Source organism: Empidonax traillii, unplaced genomic scaffold, assembly GCF_003031625.1.
Source record: "Empidonax traillii isolate 1590-97213 ecotype Southwest subspecies unplaced genomic scaffold, ASM303162v1 scaffold872:size346822, whole genome shotgun sequence".
Lineage (NCBI taxonomy): Eukaryota > Metazoa > Chordata > Aves > Passeriformes > Tyrannidae > Empidonax > Empidonax traillii.
Window position 1 is genome coordinate 306,929 of NW_020956065.1, and position 11,501 is coordinate 318,429.

The 11,501-nt window shown below is 39.3% G+C and overlaps 1 long non-coding RNA gene across 1 annotated transcript; it reads left to right on the forward strand.

Moving 5' to 3' along the window:
• Window positions 1-368: 368 nt before the first annotated feature.
• Window positions 369-10,870, forward strand: LOC114067158. Its single transcript, XR_003573338.1, has 3 exons — window positions 369-394; window positions 3,857-3,859; window positions 10,776-10,870. It is a non-coding gene; the product is annotated as an uncharacterized LOC114067158 (long non-coding RNA).
• Window positions 10,871-11,501: the final 631 nt, after the last annotated feature.

Sequence of the window (11,501 nt, forward strand, 5' to 3'; positions counted from 1 at the left end):
CCTGGAACTGTATAAACAAATCACATGAAAGTGATGTTTAAAGTCAAGCAAACTAAAACAGGGTATTGTGTGTGTTTACATAGACGTGTAATTTCAAAATGGAAAATTAAATTTGAAGTTGTTATATGTTCTCATGAGCTTTATTAGCTTGTGATAAAGATTTTTGCCTTAGCTAAAAACAGCTGTATGAATCTATTAAACAATGTGCAACTGCTTTAAAATGTGTTTCTTGTTTTCTGAGGGCTTTTTATTGGACTTTTTTTTTTCCGCAATATTTCATACTTTAGGGTTTTAGCCAGTATGTGACTGGCTTAAAACAAATGTCTACTATAATATTCCCTTGACTTTTAAAAGGCAAGGTATCCACTAGGATTTACTAATGTCTCCTATTTCTGTTTTATTTCTTTGGGCTAGAAGTTTGCATTTGACTAATCCTGAGGGGTTTTCTCTCCATTGCGTTAAAGACACATACATATAGTACTGTGCTTTGATGAAGGTCTTGGTACCATCAGCATATTAGCCATGATTGGTTTGTTACTTTCCATGCACTTCAGAACATGCTTGCTTATCTGAAATGAGTTGACATTTGTCACGTGTTTAAGATTGCCTTTTAATTCCATGTTACCGAAGGGTCATGCCATAAGCTGTAGTGCCTTTATACTTAAAATATGAAGCCTCGGTTGATGTAGCATGGAGGAGTTTCTGCACCTGGATGCATTTCTTCTACATTTCCTCCTTGGGTGCTGAGCTGCGTGCTCAAAGGAGAACTGGCAGAAGTGTAGCTCCGTCTCTAGCCTTTTCAGCTGCTGGTTATAATGCTAACAGAAGTGGCTCTTTATTTTTTTTTTATTTTTTTTTTAATATGTGACTCCTAAATCATAGAATCAACCAGGTTGGAAAAGACCTCCGAGATCATCAAGCCCAACCCTTGATCCAACACTGCTGTGGTTACTAGACCATGGCACCAAGTGCCACATCCAGTCTCATCTGAGAACCTCCACGGAGAGTGAATCCACCACCTCCCTGGGCAGCTCATTCTAATGTCTGATTAATCTCTCTGGAAAAAATTTCTCCCTAATATCCAACCTAAACCTCCCCTGGCAGAGCTTTAGACCGTTCCCTCCTGTCCTGCTGCTGGTTGCCTGGGAGAAGAGACTGACTCCCACCTGGCTACAACCTCCTTTCAGGTAGTTGTAGAGAGTGATGGGTCAAAATGTTCTGTGGGGGGTGGATGTGGTGACTGTTATTGCTGCAATTGGGTTTCCCCTCAAAAATGGACTTCTACAGTTTTTACAGAGTAACAGTTTGGGATGGCATTCAGTTGAGTTGTGCTCCCTGGACAGATGCTTTGTGCCAATAAGCAATTCTTGCAGTGTCTGAACTTGCCTCCATTTTCTCTTTACTTATATGGTGCAGCTTAATTCTTAATTCTTTGAACCAAGCAGGTTGTTTTCTACTTGTTTATGCATGCCTGGTTTCTGGAGAGGGGAAGTGAGACAATGGCTGATGTATCATGAAGGACTCAATTTGTAGTAGCATTTTCTTGCCACGGGCTGTTATTTTTTGTCAGATCGGTTTTTGGTTCACGCTCCCCACTTAATTCTCTACTTTGCTTTCATATGTAGAATTGCTTCATCAGTTGCATTTCCTTCTCACTGCTGCCATGTATGACGCTCTTTGTCCTGTCAGAGATACTCAAAGGCAAAAAATCAGAGTATCTTTAAATTACACAGTATAGTGTATTATGCTGTTTGTATTTCTAAATTGGGTGTTCTGGCAAGCATGGGTAGATTGCATCACATTTGACACAGAAAAGGTGTATCTCATTAAGGGGGACTAAATCATAGACCATGAAAACCTTATGAAAACAAGATGACACATATTGTCTACTAAGATTACTAAGACGATGGATGTTCAGTTAGTTGCACTAATGTTATCATTTGTAAAGGAATAAAAGTAACCCTCTTTGGGAAGGGAGGAAGTACACTATTTTATTTGCCCAAGATATATGTATGGCCTTTACAGTATGGAAATAAATTTCTTTGGAAGTAGCAGGGCTCAGTCCCTTTTGCCACTTCACACTTCAGCTGCATTAGAGAAAACTCTGCTTTGCTTTGGGTTTGTTCAGGAAGCCCCAGTAATAAAACTTACTAAGTAACTTTCCAAACAGTTTATTCCAAATGAGACAGGCACTCGAAACGTCTATTCTGATGCAAATAGCATGGCTCATAAGTTGATGCCTCTTCAGCAGTCCCAAGTAATCAGTGTGCTTTAGCTATGGAGTTCATTTGTGTTGGCCATCCAAAAAACCCTCCCCAAACCCCTGGAAACCAACCCCACTACTGAAGGCAGCTCCCAAAAGCTAAAGCAGACATACAAAGTTTGTGTTGTGTTTCTAGCTACGTTTTCATTCCATTTTCTCTTTCTGTCTCTCCGAGGAAATTAAGTAGGCAGTAATTTTTACCCACTGGCATATAGTCTCCCAGGGAGAAACCTGGATTAGTTCTGTAAGCTCTCTGAACAGAAGAATAATCGTCCAAGAGAAGACAGCCAGTTAAAATAAACAGGGCTCTTAGGGCATGCTGGCACCATGAGAACACGGCTGAGCTCCTTGAGAGAACGCTTAGCAAAAGCTTCTAGTTTCAGGTCTTAAATATCTTCAGACATTCTGGCACTTGACTGTAAATTGTTTTCCATCACTCAAGGGTTTGAAAAGCATATATTTTTTTGGATTTGCCCACGTTCTTCTTGCAAATATGATTTTAGCCATGATGTCTGAATTACTTTGCCTTAGTCCTTTTGACAACTTGTTTTTTGGCATTGCGACATCACTTCTTCTCCAAGTCAGAAGATTAGTTGTATCTTGTTATTCAGAAGTATTGCCCATCTTATCTTGGTTGCAATCTTTTCATCTCTTTGTTCTCCTGAATGCTTCAAGTGGCTTGGAAAAGCAAGACCAGATGCTTAGTCTTACTAGATGCCAATAGAGTTACACTTGAACAGAATAGTTTCTTTATTCCTTATTGATGTCAGGGTGAATTTTAATAATCCTTTGAATTCCAGTGGGTTTTTCCACATTTTAACTTGTAAATTAGTGCCTGGATAAAATGTTTAAGCTACATGTAAAATAGGTGAATTGTATCAGAATTTATTGCTGTATATGTAGTTAGCTACTTCCCTTTCACACAAGCAAGTTCGAAAGCAGGGATTGTACTTTCTGATAACTGCTACTGGGCTTGCAGTAATCACGAGGTAGTGTGGTTCTGTCAAAAATTAAAGCTGAAGGCACCTTTGGTGAAATTGTTTCTGATTCCTCACATTCTGCAGGGTTTGGACTGTTGTAAGGGAAAGGGGGAGAGGTAGCAAAGGTTAAACCTGCTCATGGAAGAGCTGCAAGGAAACCATGATCAGTCAAGCCATGACAAGTGAAAGATGGCACCAGTTAATAACCCTTCTGGCATCAGCATGTGGAAACTGTTCCTGTTTATTGACAACCTGTTCTGAGGCAAGCAAGGGAAGCTGAGGGCTGCTGCTGGCATTAATGTTGACTTGTTTTACTTTAATTGATTGAAAAATAAAAGAGCACATATTCAAAAGGCCTATACATTGTTCAGTTACCCTGTTTTGTAAACCTAATTTACTTTTTTTGGATCCTTTTCTGCATCAACCTGATTGTGTGTAAAATTAACTTATGCTGTGTGGTGCCTCTTCTGTGTTGAGTGGTTGACGTCCTCTTGTACTTCTTTGTAGGTGTGTAGCTTCGTGTTTAGTGTATTCAAGGATGGTTTTTCTTTTATTTTGAGGGGGTGGGGCATTAGATAAATATTAAGAGAAAAATTTTAAGGAGAAAAGAAAGCGAGTTGAAGCCATTTGTTTTCTTCCTGAAATGTGAACCCACAGGTGTGCTCAGCCATGTTTGCATAGAGAGAAAGCTCAAACTCTGTGTTGGTTTTTGTTTGGAACTGTAGGGATACACTGCTTAATCGCGTTAAAATATATGTTGTTGTCAGGGTTACTGCTGTCAGAGCTGAGAATGAAATGTGAGAGATGGTTTTGTGGTTCTTTGCTGGCAAAATGAATGAATGCCTGAGGGCACTCCCCATTTTCCTGTGGGCTATGATGAGTCCAAAGGCTTTTTTGGATCTGCTTCAGCCAAGCCACTGCTGCATCATAGTGAGGGAGCTGCTGCATATGGAGGGAAAGGGATGAAGCAAAGCTGGAGAACTTAGCAGAACAGGTCAGGAGGCAAGGATAGCCCTTTTGCAGACTGTCTTGCCAGGACTGTGGTAGTACTTGCTATTGGGGTCCACAGACAGACCAAGAAGTATAGTTGGTACTTTGCCTTACACTTTTTTTTTCCGTAGACATTTTCTTTAAAGGTTATTATTGTGCATGCTGTAGCTTAAAGCTTTATAAATCAGTCTGAAAAATTATGGGGACAAAAAGGAGGGAAATGAAAACGTAGCAAGTGGGAATTGAGCCACATGGAGTCCTGTGAGGACAGGGTTTCCCGGTGGTGACGCCTAGCAAAGTACTCTGGTAATCAAACAGGTTTTTTTGACCTAAGCTAACTTTGATTGTTGCTTTGTTTGGGGAAAAGCTTTTTAGCTTATTTGCAGGACTGTCTCATAACCCCTTTTTATAGCTGGTTGTGTCAGTGCTTTCCACAGCAAACCCGGCATTAGCGTTCTTATAACTCAGCTATATAAATTTGATATGGACTTTAAAACTGGTATGTACGTTCTTGATTTGGAAGTGAGTATCATGGCTGGCTGGCTAATCTGTTGGCTATGCAAATAATATTGCTGTAGTAAAGGCTGTGAGGAACATGATACAGCTCTCAGTTTCCATTGAGTGCAGAGGAAGCTTATTTGCCACAAAGAGCAGGTGCTCTCATGCCTTTTTTTTTTTTTTTTTCCCCTTCTCATGCATAAGGTTTAAGCTGGACCCTAAGTGTCCCAAACCTGTCAGGAGTCTGGAGTGTAAGTTGGGTTTTTGCTTCCTTCTCACCATGGAAGCAGGTGAGGAAGGGCTTTGGTGAGCCGTCCTGTAAGGTAGATCATGCTAGAGCAAAATGTTACCTTATTTGTGCCTGCAGTATTCAGGTGTTGGCCCTGAGTGTTCCATGCTGCTGCCTCTGCAGGTTGTGAGGTGCTGGGGTAACCCCTCAGTCGTCAGGTCAGACATGGGCAATTTGTGTGATGTACTACAGAGCATAAGGGTGTCCCTTCTTTTGTTTTGGAGCAAGCTTGTGTTCTTCTCTTGCAGCAATTCACCAAAGGGGTGCTTTTTAGCATACTTTGAGCTCTATATATGTTTGAGAGGGTGCTGTTAAAATATTGGTTATTGGTGCCAGGTGGTACTTTGGTCAGGTGAAATAAGGCTAGGGATAAGCAGTAGTAGTAGATAGCAGATGGTAGTAGATAAAGGTAGTAATAGGTAATGAGCGTAAATATTAGTATAAAGTATATAGTAGCAAGGAGATAAAGTGGTTTGAATGTCTGTGAAAAGGCAGAATGTTATTTGATCAAAAAGAATTTGCCCCTTTGCTAATTTTGTGATTCTGCAAAGTTCTTTTGTAATATTCTTTCTCCAAATTAGTATGTTATGGTTCGGCTTTTGACTTTTTTAAAATACTTTATTATCAGGGGGACTGTAGACTGAAAGAGAAGCAGGAGCAGTAGTGATACAAAGATTATTGTCTGATTGCCTTCTGCTTTGATTATCCATGATTTTAAACTGAATTGCTAAATCCAACTGCTTATCAAATACTCAAGGGGTAAAAATGAAGCTGGAGGGATGTCAGCTAGCCCAGGGAGTTTTAATTCAGGCTCAGTGAGTTACATTCTGAGAGAAAGTTGCAGATGACATGGAAGGATGTTTCTGCAATGGGGAGAACATTATTTACTGTCAGACTACAAAATAGTTTCTTTGGGAAAGTGGTTGTGATACACTATCACACAAACTGGTTGCAGCTAGGATTGATTTCATGACAGTTTGGAAAAGATAAACAGCAGCTTCCATCTCTAGTCAAATAGACCTTTGTCCTATGAATAACTGCTATTTAAGTAATTCATTACTGCATAAAAGCAAAATAATGACAGCTCAAAGAAGAATTGCTTGTCAGGTTTTCTTCTTAATCATGTGAGAAAAATAGATGGTTATATGTTAATTAGAAAATAATTAGGTTGCAGATTACATTGATTCAGAGATAGATGCACATATGTGTGCACACATGCAATTTTCCTGGAAAGGCTCTTTCAAAATATCTCCTTGAAGCTTAAAAGTAAAAAAGTTGTTGGTTATTGCAAAGAAAAATAATGGATTGGCTAAAATTTACCTCAATAAAACAGTTGCATTCCATAAATTAATAATTTAAATTCAATAAAATTTAGCTCAGTAAAACACTAAAACAGTGCTTTGGGCTGTTTGCTTTTCAAACCCTTAGTTATAGAACTACACTGACTTTTTACACCTTGCTTTTGGAAACTCATCCTGGATCAAGAACTGCTTTACTTTTGTTCTGTCTCCATTTTGGAATGTGCTTTTGGACAATATATGGAGTTTTGGAATTCTGATGCTTAAAACCACAAGAACAACATACTTTGGAGGGTTTGTTTGGTTTGTTTGTGGTTTTTTTGTTTGTTTGTTTGACCAAACAAAATTGAAATATAATATTAGATGGGTTATTTTACTTATGTTTATTAGAAAGCATCGTGGGCATGTGTGGATGGCATAGCCTGGCTTTTGGCTTTCAGCCGTGAAGCTGATTGCTGCCGAGGGGCAGAGAAGAGGTTTGCTGCTGGGGGATGTGGGAGTGATTGGTCTCAGCAGGTGCCTGATCATGAAATGTTTCTCCTCCTCGCCTCCCCTTCTGTTTCCAAATGAGCTTCCCAGAGTACAGAGACATGGAATTAAGTAGGAGGAAACATTCCTGGTTTGGCAATTTTCTAGCTTTAAACACTGTGGTGAAACGTCAAGAGAAAAAGTCTCCTTTATTTTGTAGCTGTAGTTCACACTTGATTTTAAAAACTTGGGTCATATGGTAAATACAGAATTAAAACAGATCCATCCAGGATTTGAAGAATATTTGTGGTGCTTAGAGATTAGCTGGATTCTCAGATAGCCGCTTCTATAATTTTAATGTTGTACTCTTCTGCACATACATCCTGTTACATTGATTCCATGTGGTGACACAGGCACATTTAATAAAGACGTGTTTTAAGGATTTGCCTTTTTTCCAGGTAATATTGTACTTTTATGGGGGACTGATGCAGGATAATGTTACTGAGATAAGGATAAATGTGCAGCTTAAGAACAAAATCACTTGCACAGGACAGGGGGGAAAAAAAAGATGTACAAAAGTAGTAATGAGATAAATATGTAGCTAATAATACATAAGAAAACTTGAAATGGTATTTATAAATCTTCTGCATCTGTTGTTTTTTTCAAAATCTAGGTGAAAAAAATAAATAGAGTTAATTTCCATTGTGACAAGGAATGTGTAGAACCTTTCTCTTGTTTTTGTTTCAAATATGTATGCGGTTTTGGTGCAGATAAGTACACAGTTTTGTTTATGTAATCTCCAGTAGATATATTAATTTATTGTTTGCAATGGCAATGCACAGTTATAGCATCTAAGAAGTGCCCAGAGTGAGTCTCCCAGGGTCTGCAGTCTGGAAAAGATCTTTAATTATTTCAAATGTTCTGATTTCTCCACCTGTGTTCGGTGTAGGTTTTTATTTTTATATACTTGTTCTTGAGATAATATTCCTCTTGCATCTGGGGTAGAACTGCTGTTGTAGCTTCAGTCTCACTTCATTATAGGTGTCAAGGATGCTGGCCAGTACTTTCAGGGAAGACTCGTGCCCTGGCTGAGATTTCCTAGAAGTATCAACCTCACCTCTCTTGATTAGTGAGGTCTCTTATTCAGAATCAGTAGGTGTTACTTAGAAGTCTTATCCACTGTGCCTAGATAAGGAGATTACTGCTCTGGCATCCTTCTGCGTGTGCAGTTCTTCACACTCTTGCCCAGTAATTTGTCCAGATACGTCTCTGACAGCCTCATCTGCAAGGCATATTCAATTCCCTGTCTGTACAACAAGACTCATGGACATAGCCAAGGATTCATCATGCATCTCAGGATCTATCTGCTCTTTTCCTCATCTCCAAGGTGCAATTTCCAGCTGTATTTTTAAGGGATCTTCATGCTGAAGTTTTGCTGAAATGATTTTATATCTGTCTTTCATGTGTGCTTGCAAAGAGTTTCATCCCCTGTAGGCAACAGTTTAGGAATGACCTCTTAAGAGTCAGTTATGGTTATGTGTTGGCCACTAGAATCAAACAAAAAAGTTTGGCTTTTTTTTTTTAATTAGTAAATTAGTTTTAATTTACACTTCTGTGGATTATAAGGCCTCCCACCCCACCATGAATATATTTACCCTGCTGCCTGCTTTTGAAGTCTTACTTCTGAGTTGTGTGTAGGTTGCTTTTTTTCTTTTTTCATCACAAATTACAACATGTCAGCATCATGTGCATTTGAGCACGTTCTGAGAGCTAAATTTTATTCAGTTGGGGAGCCCAATCACAAAGCACAGCGATCCATTTGACCTTTAGCTTTTAGCACCCTTACGTTCCTTTCCCTTTTCCAGACCTTGCTGGCAAATGTCAGCGTGCTATAACATATCATTTTAGGGATCTGTTTATGGCAGGTTCCACCCCTCGCCCAAAGGTTTGAGGAGTTTTCCTATAAATAGCTATGTTGGTCATAGCTTTCTATATGCTTGTGGGGTTCCCTGATCAGTGTTTTATAGTAACCAGCTCTCTTAGCTCAGAATTTGAGTGTGAACACCGAATTTTGAAGGAATTTTGGCTTTGATTGAAGTCTTCTGTAAGAGGATGCACTATAAAACTTGTAATTCTTATGAATTTAGCAAGTCAAATAGTTTTTCTGAAATCAGAGCATCTTGTTTTTCCTTTGTCTTTTCAAAGACCAGCCCCCAGTATTTCATGCATTACTACCTCTTTGCCATGGACAGTTTTCAAGACTTAACCTCATTTCTTCTGTTGAAGTGAATGATGCGGAGACTGGTGACTGCACTTTGTAAAGGAACAACAAGAAACCAAAACTTCTTGGTCCCCACTGAATGACCTAAAACAGGGGAAGTTAAAAACCAGTAGAAATGAAAGCCTTCCTTCCTTCTGCCTACCTTGGAGAAGCTATAGAATCATAGAATTGTTAAGATTGGAAAAGACCTTTAAGGGCCACCAAGTCCGACCATCAACCTAGCACCACTACCGGGTTCACTACTAAACGATATCCTCACGTGGCATATCCACACATTTTTTCAACGCTTCTGGGGATGGTGATTCCAACACTTCTCTGGGCAGCCTCTTCCAATAGTTGACAATGCTTTCCATAAAGAAATTTTTCCTAAAATCCGAACTACACTTCCCCTTGTGCAACTTGAAAGCATTTGCTATCCTCATGTCTCTTGTTACCGGGGTGAAGAGAAATGACTCCCACCTCACTACAACCTCCTTTCATATAGTTTTAGAGTGATAATGTCTCCTCTCAGCCTTCTTTTCTCAGGGCTTAACAACCTGTTCTCAAGTCACGCGCTATAGCACAGTTGGGGCCCAAGGTGATTTCCACTTTTGGAAATGAAGTGGTTTCTGCTGTTTGCAGCACTTCCCTAGAAACAGTGATTTCTTCAAGGAACAGTCTCATACTTGCAGGAAATAACTGAGTTGTGAGGTTTTGTACATACAGCACCAGCAACTACAACACCTCTGTTGGAAGATAGGAAATATATCTGGAAAAAAGAGGGAATTTGCATCATCCAGGACTGCTCTTTGCAGCCAGCTATAAAATGATTAGGAGATTGAAGACAGGGATATATATCAGTGCGTAGATCTTACCATGTGTTGCTGTATTTCTGTTTCTGTTCTTGGGAATGAAGGTAGTTGAAATCAGTGGCATCATATGAAAGTATTAATTTATTGTTCAGTTGGAGCCAATAATATGAACTTTACAAAAGTTTCTGTTGCAAGACTGTTTCATTCAAGTGGACCAAAGGCAGTTGAGCTGAACTTTGACAGTGACCTGGATCAAAGAGTCAGACTGCTCAAGAGGCCTTTCTTATTCTGGTCTGAATATACTGCAGGTCACTGGGGACTGTAAACTTACTGAGAAAAAGGCAAAATAGTATCCTGTAACTGATCAATCTGTAATGTTGAACTTTTGACTTTCTAGTAGTTGCAGCTGGGAAAAAGTCATCTTCACTATTAATGGAGTCTTCCACACACCAGACCGGTCATTGATAAATAAATTAATGAACTTCAAAAAGATACTTAAGTGGCAAATCTAGAATAGAAAGAGCTGGTTTACAACCTTTCTCTCTCCTCTTGTGAGAAAAATTTCATGTATGAAGAGAAAAGCGACTGGAACTTGGCATGCAGGAGACTGTGAGTGCCTGTCCCTGCTTGTGTCTCTTGGTGAACGTCCATAGCTTCCAGCCAGTAAAGTGGAGTTTGATTTTGAAAAACAGGCAATACTATGTGGTACTTTCCCTGTCACTGAAGTGAAATAAGAATGAGTACCTCTAAATATTGCAGCAGTTTTCACAGGGATATGTTCACAGGACTCACAAAGGAGAAACAATTTTTTTTTTTCTTTCTATGAAACAGCACTGTGAATAAGATATTGTGACTTTGTGTTCAGTATAAACATAAACCATCCAAGTTTCTCATTTACCATTCTTGTGATGTTTCAGCTTAATGATGGTGGCAAGGCAGCCCAAGCCCATGTGGGGATAGGTGATGTGGTTCTCACCATTGATGGGATAAGCACAGATGGGATGACTCATCTAGAGGCACAAAACAAGATCAAGGCATGTACAGGCAATTTGAACATGACTCTGCAAAGGTAAGATACCTTTATTTAAAGAGAATTGATTATAGTTGTAACTGTTGTTTGGAGGATAAAAACATGTAAGTGGTTTGCCAAAGTACATGGAGTTAAGTGGAAATAATTGAAAGATATGCTGCCATAGCCTGAAATCTGTCTTGATTTATAGTGTTTTAGAAAAGTTATTAAATGTTAATTATGTGAGTTGACAAAGACCTCTTCCAACCTTATGTCATCTACTCTAGTTCCTTTTGAGCTTCAGTTTTGTTCAATTCACTTGTTTAAGCGAAACCAGATCTTATTCAGGCTTTTTTCCCCCTGCCCCAGCTGACTAGGGGCATTTCTTTTTTGAGTCAAGTCCAACAGCATCATTTTTATTGGCAAACAAAATGATGGATTTAAACAGTTAAACCCTGAGTTAAATGGATGAAAATACTGCAGCTCAGAGTCTCCGAGGTACCTTTCCTGAAGTGAGACTACCATTTCACAAACTATCAGCCTCCCTTTGCTAATTGAGGCATCTGCTATAGAGGTTACGGATTGGTCAGGCCTTGTTCCTGAAATGTAAGATATTATTCGATCCCAGCATACC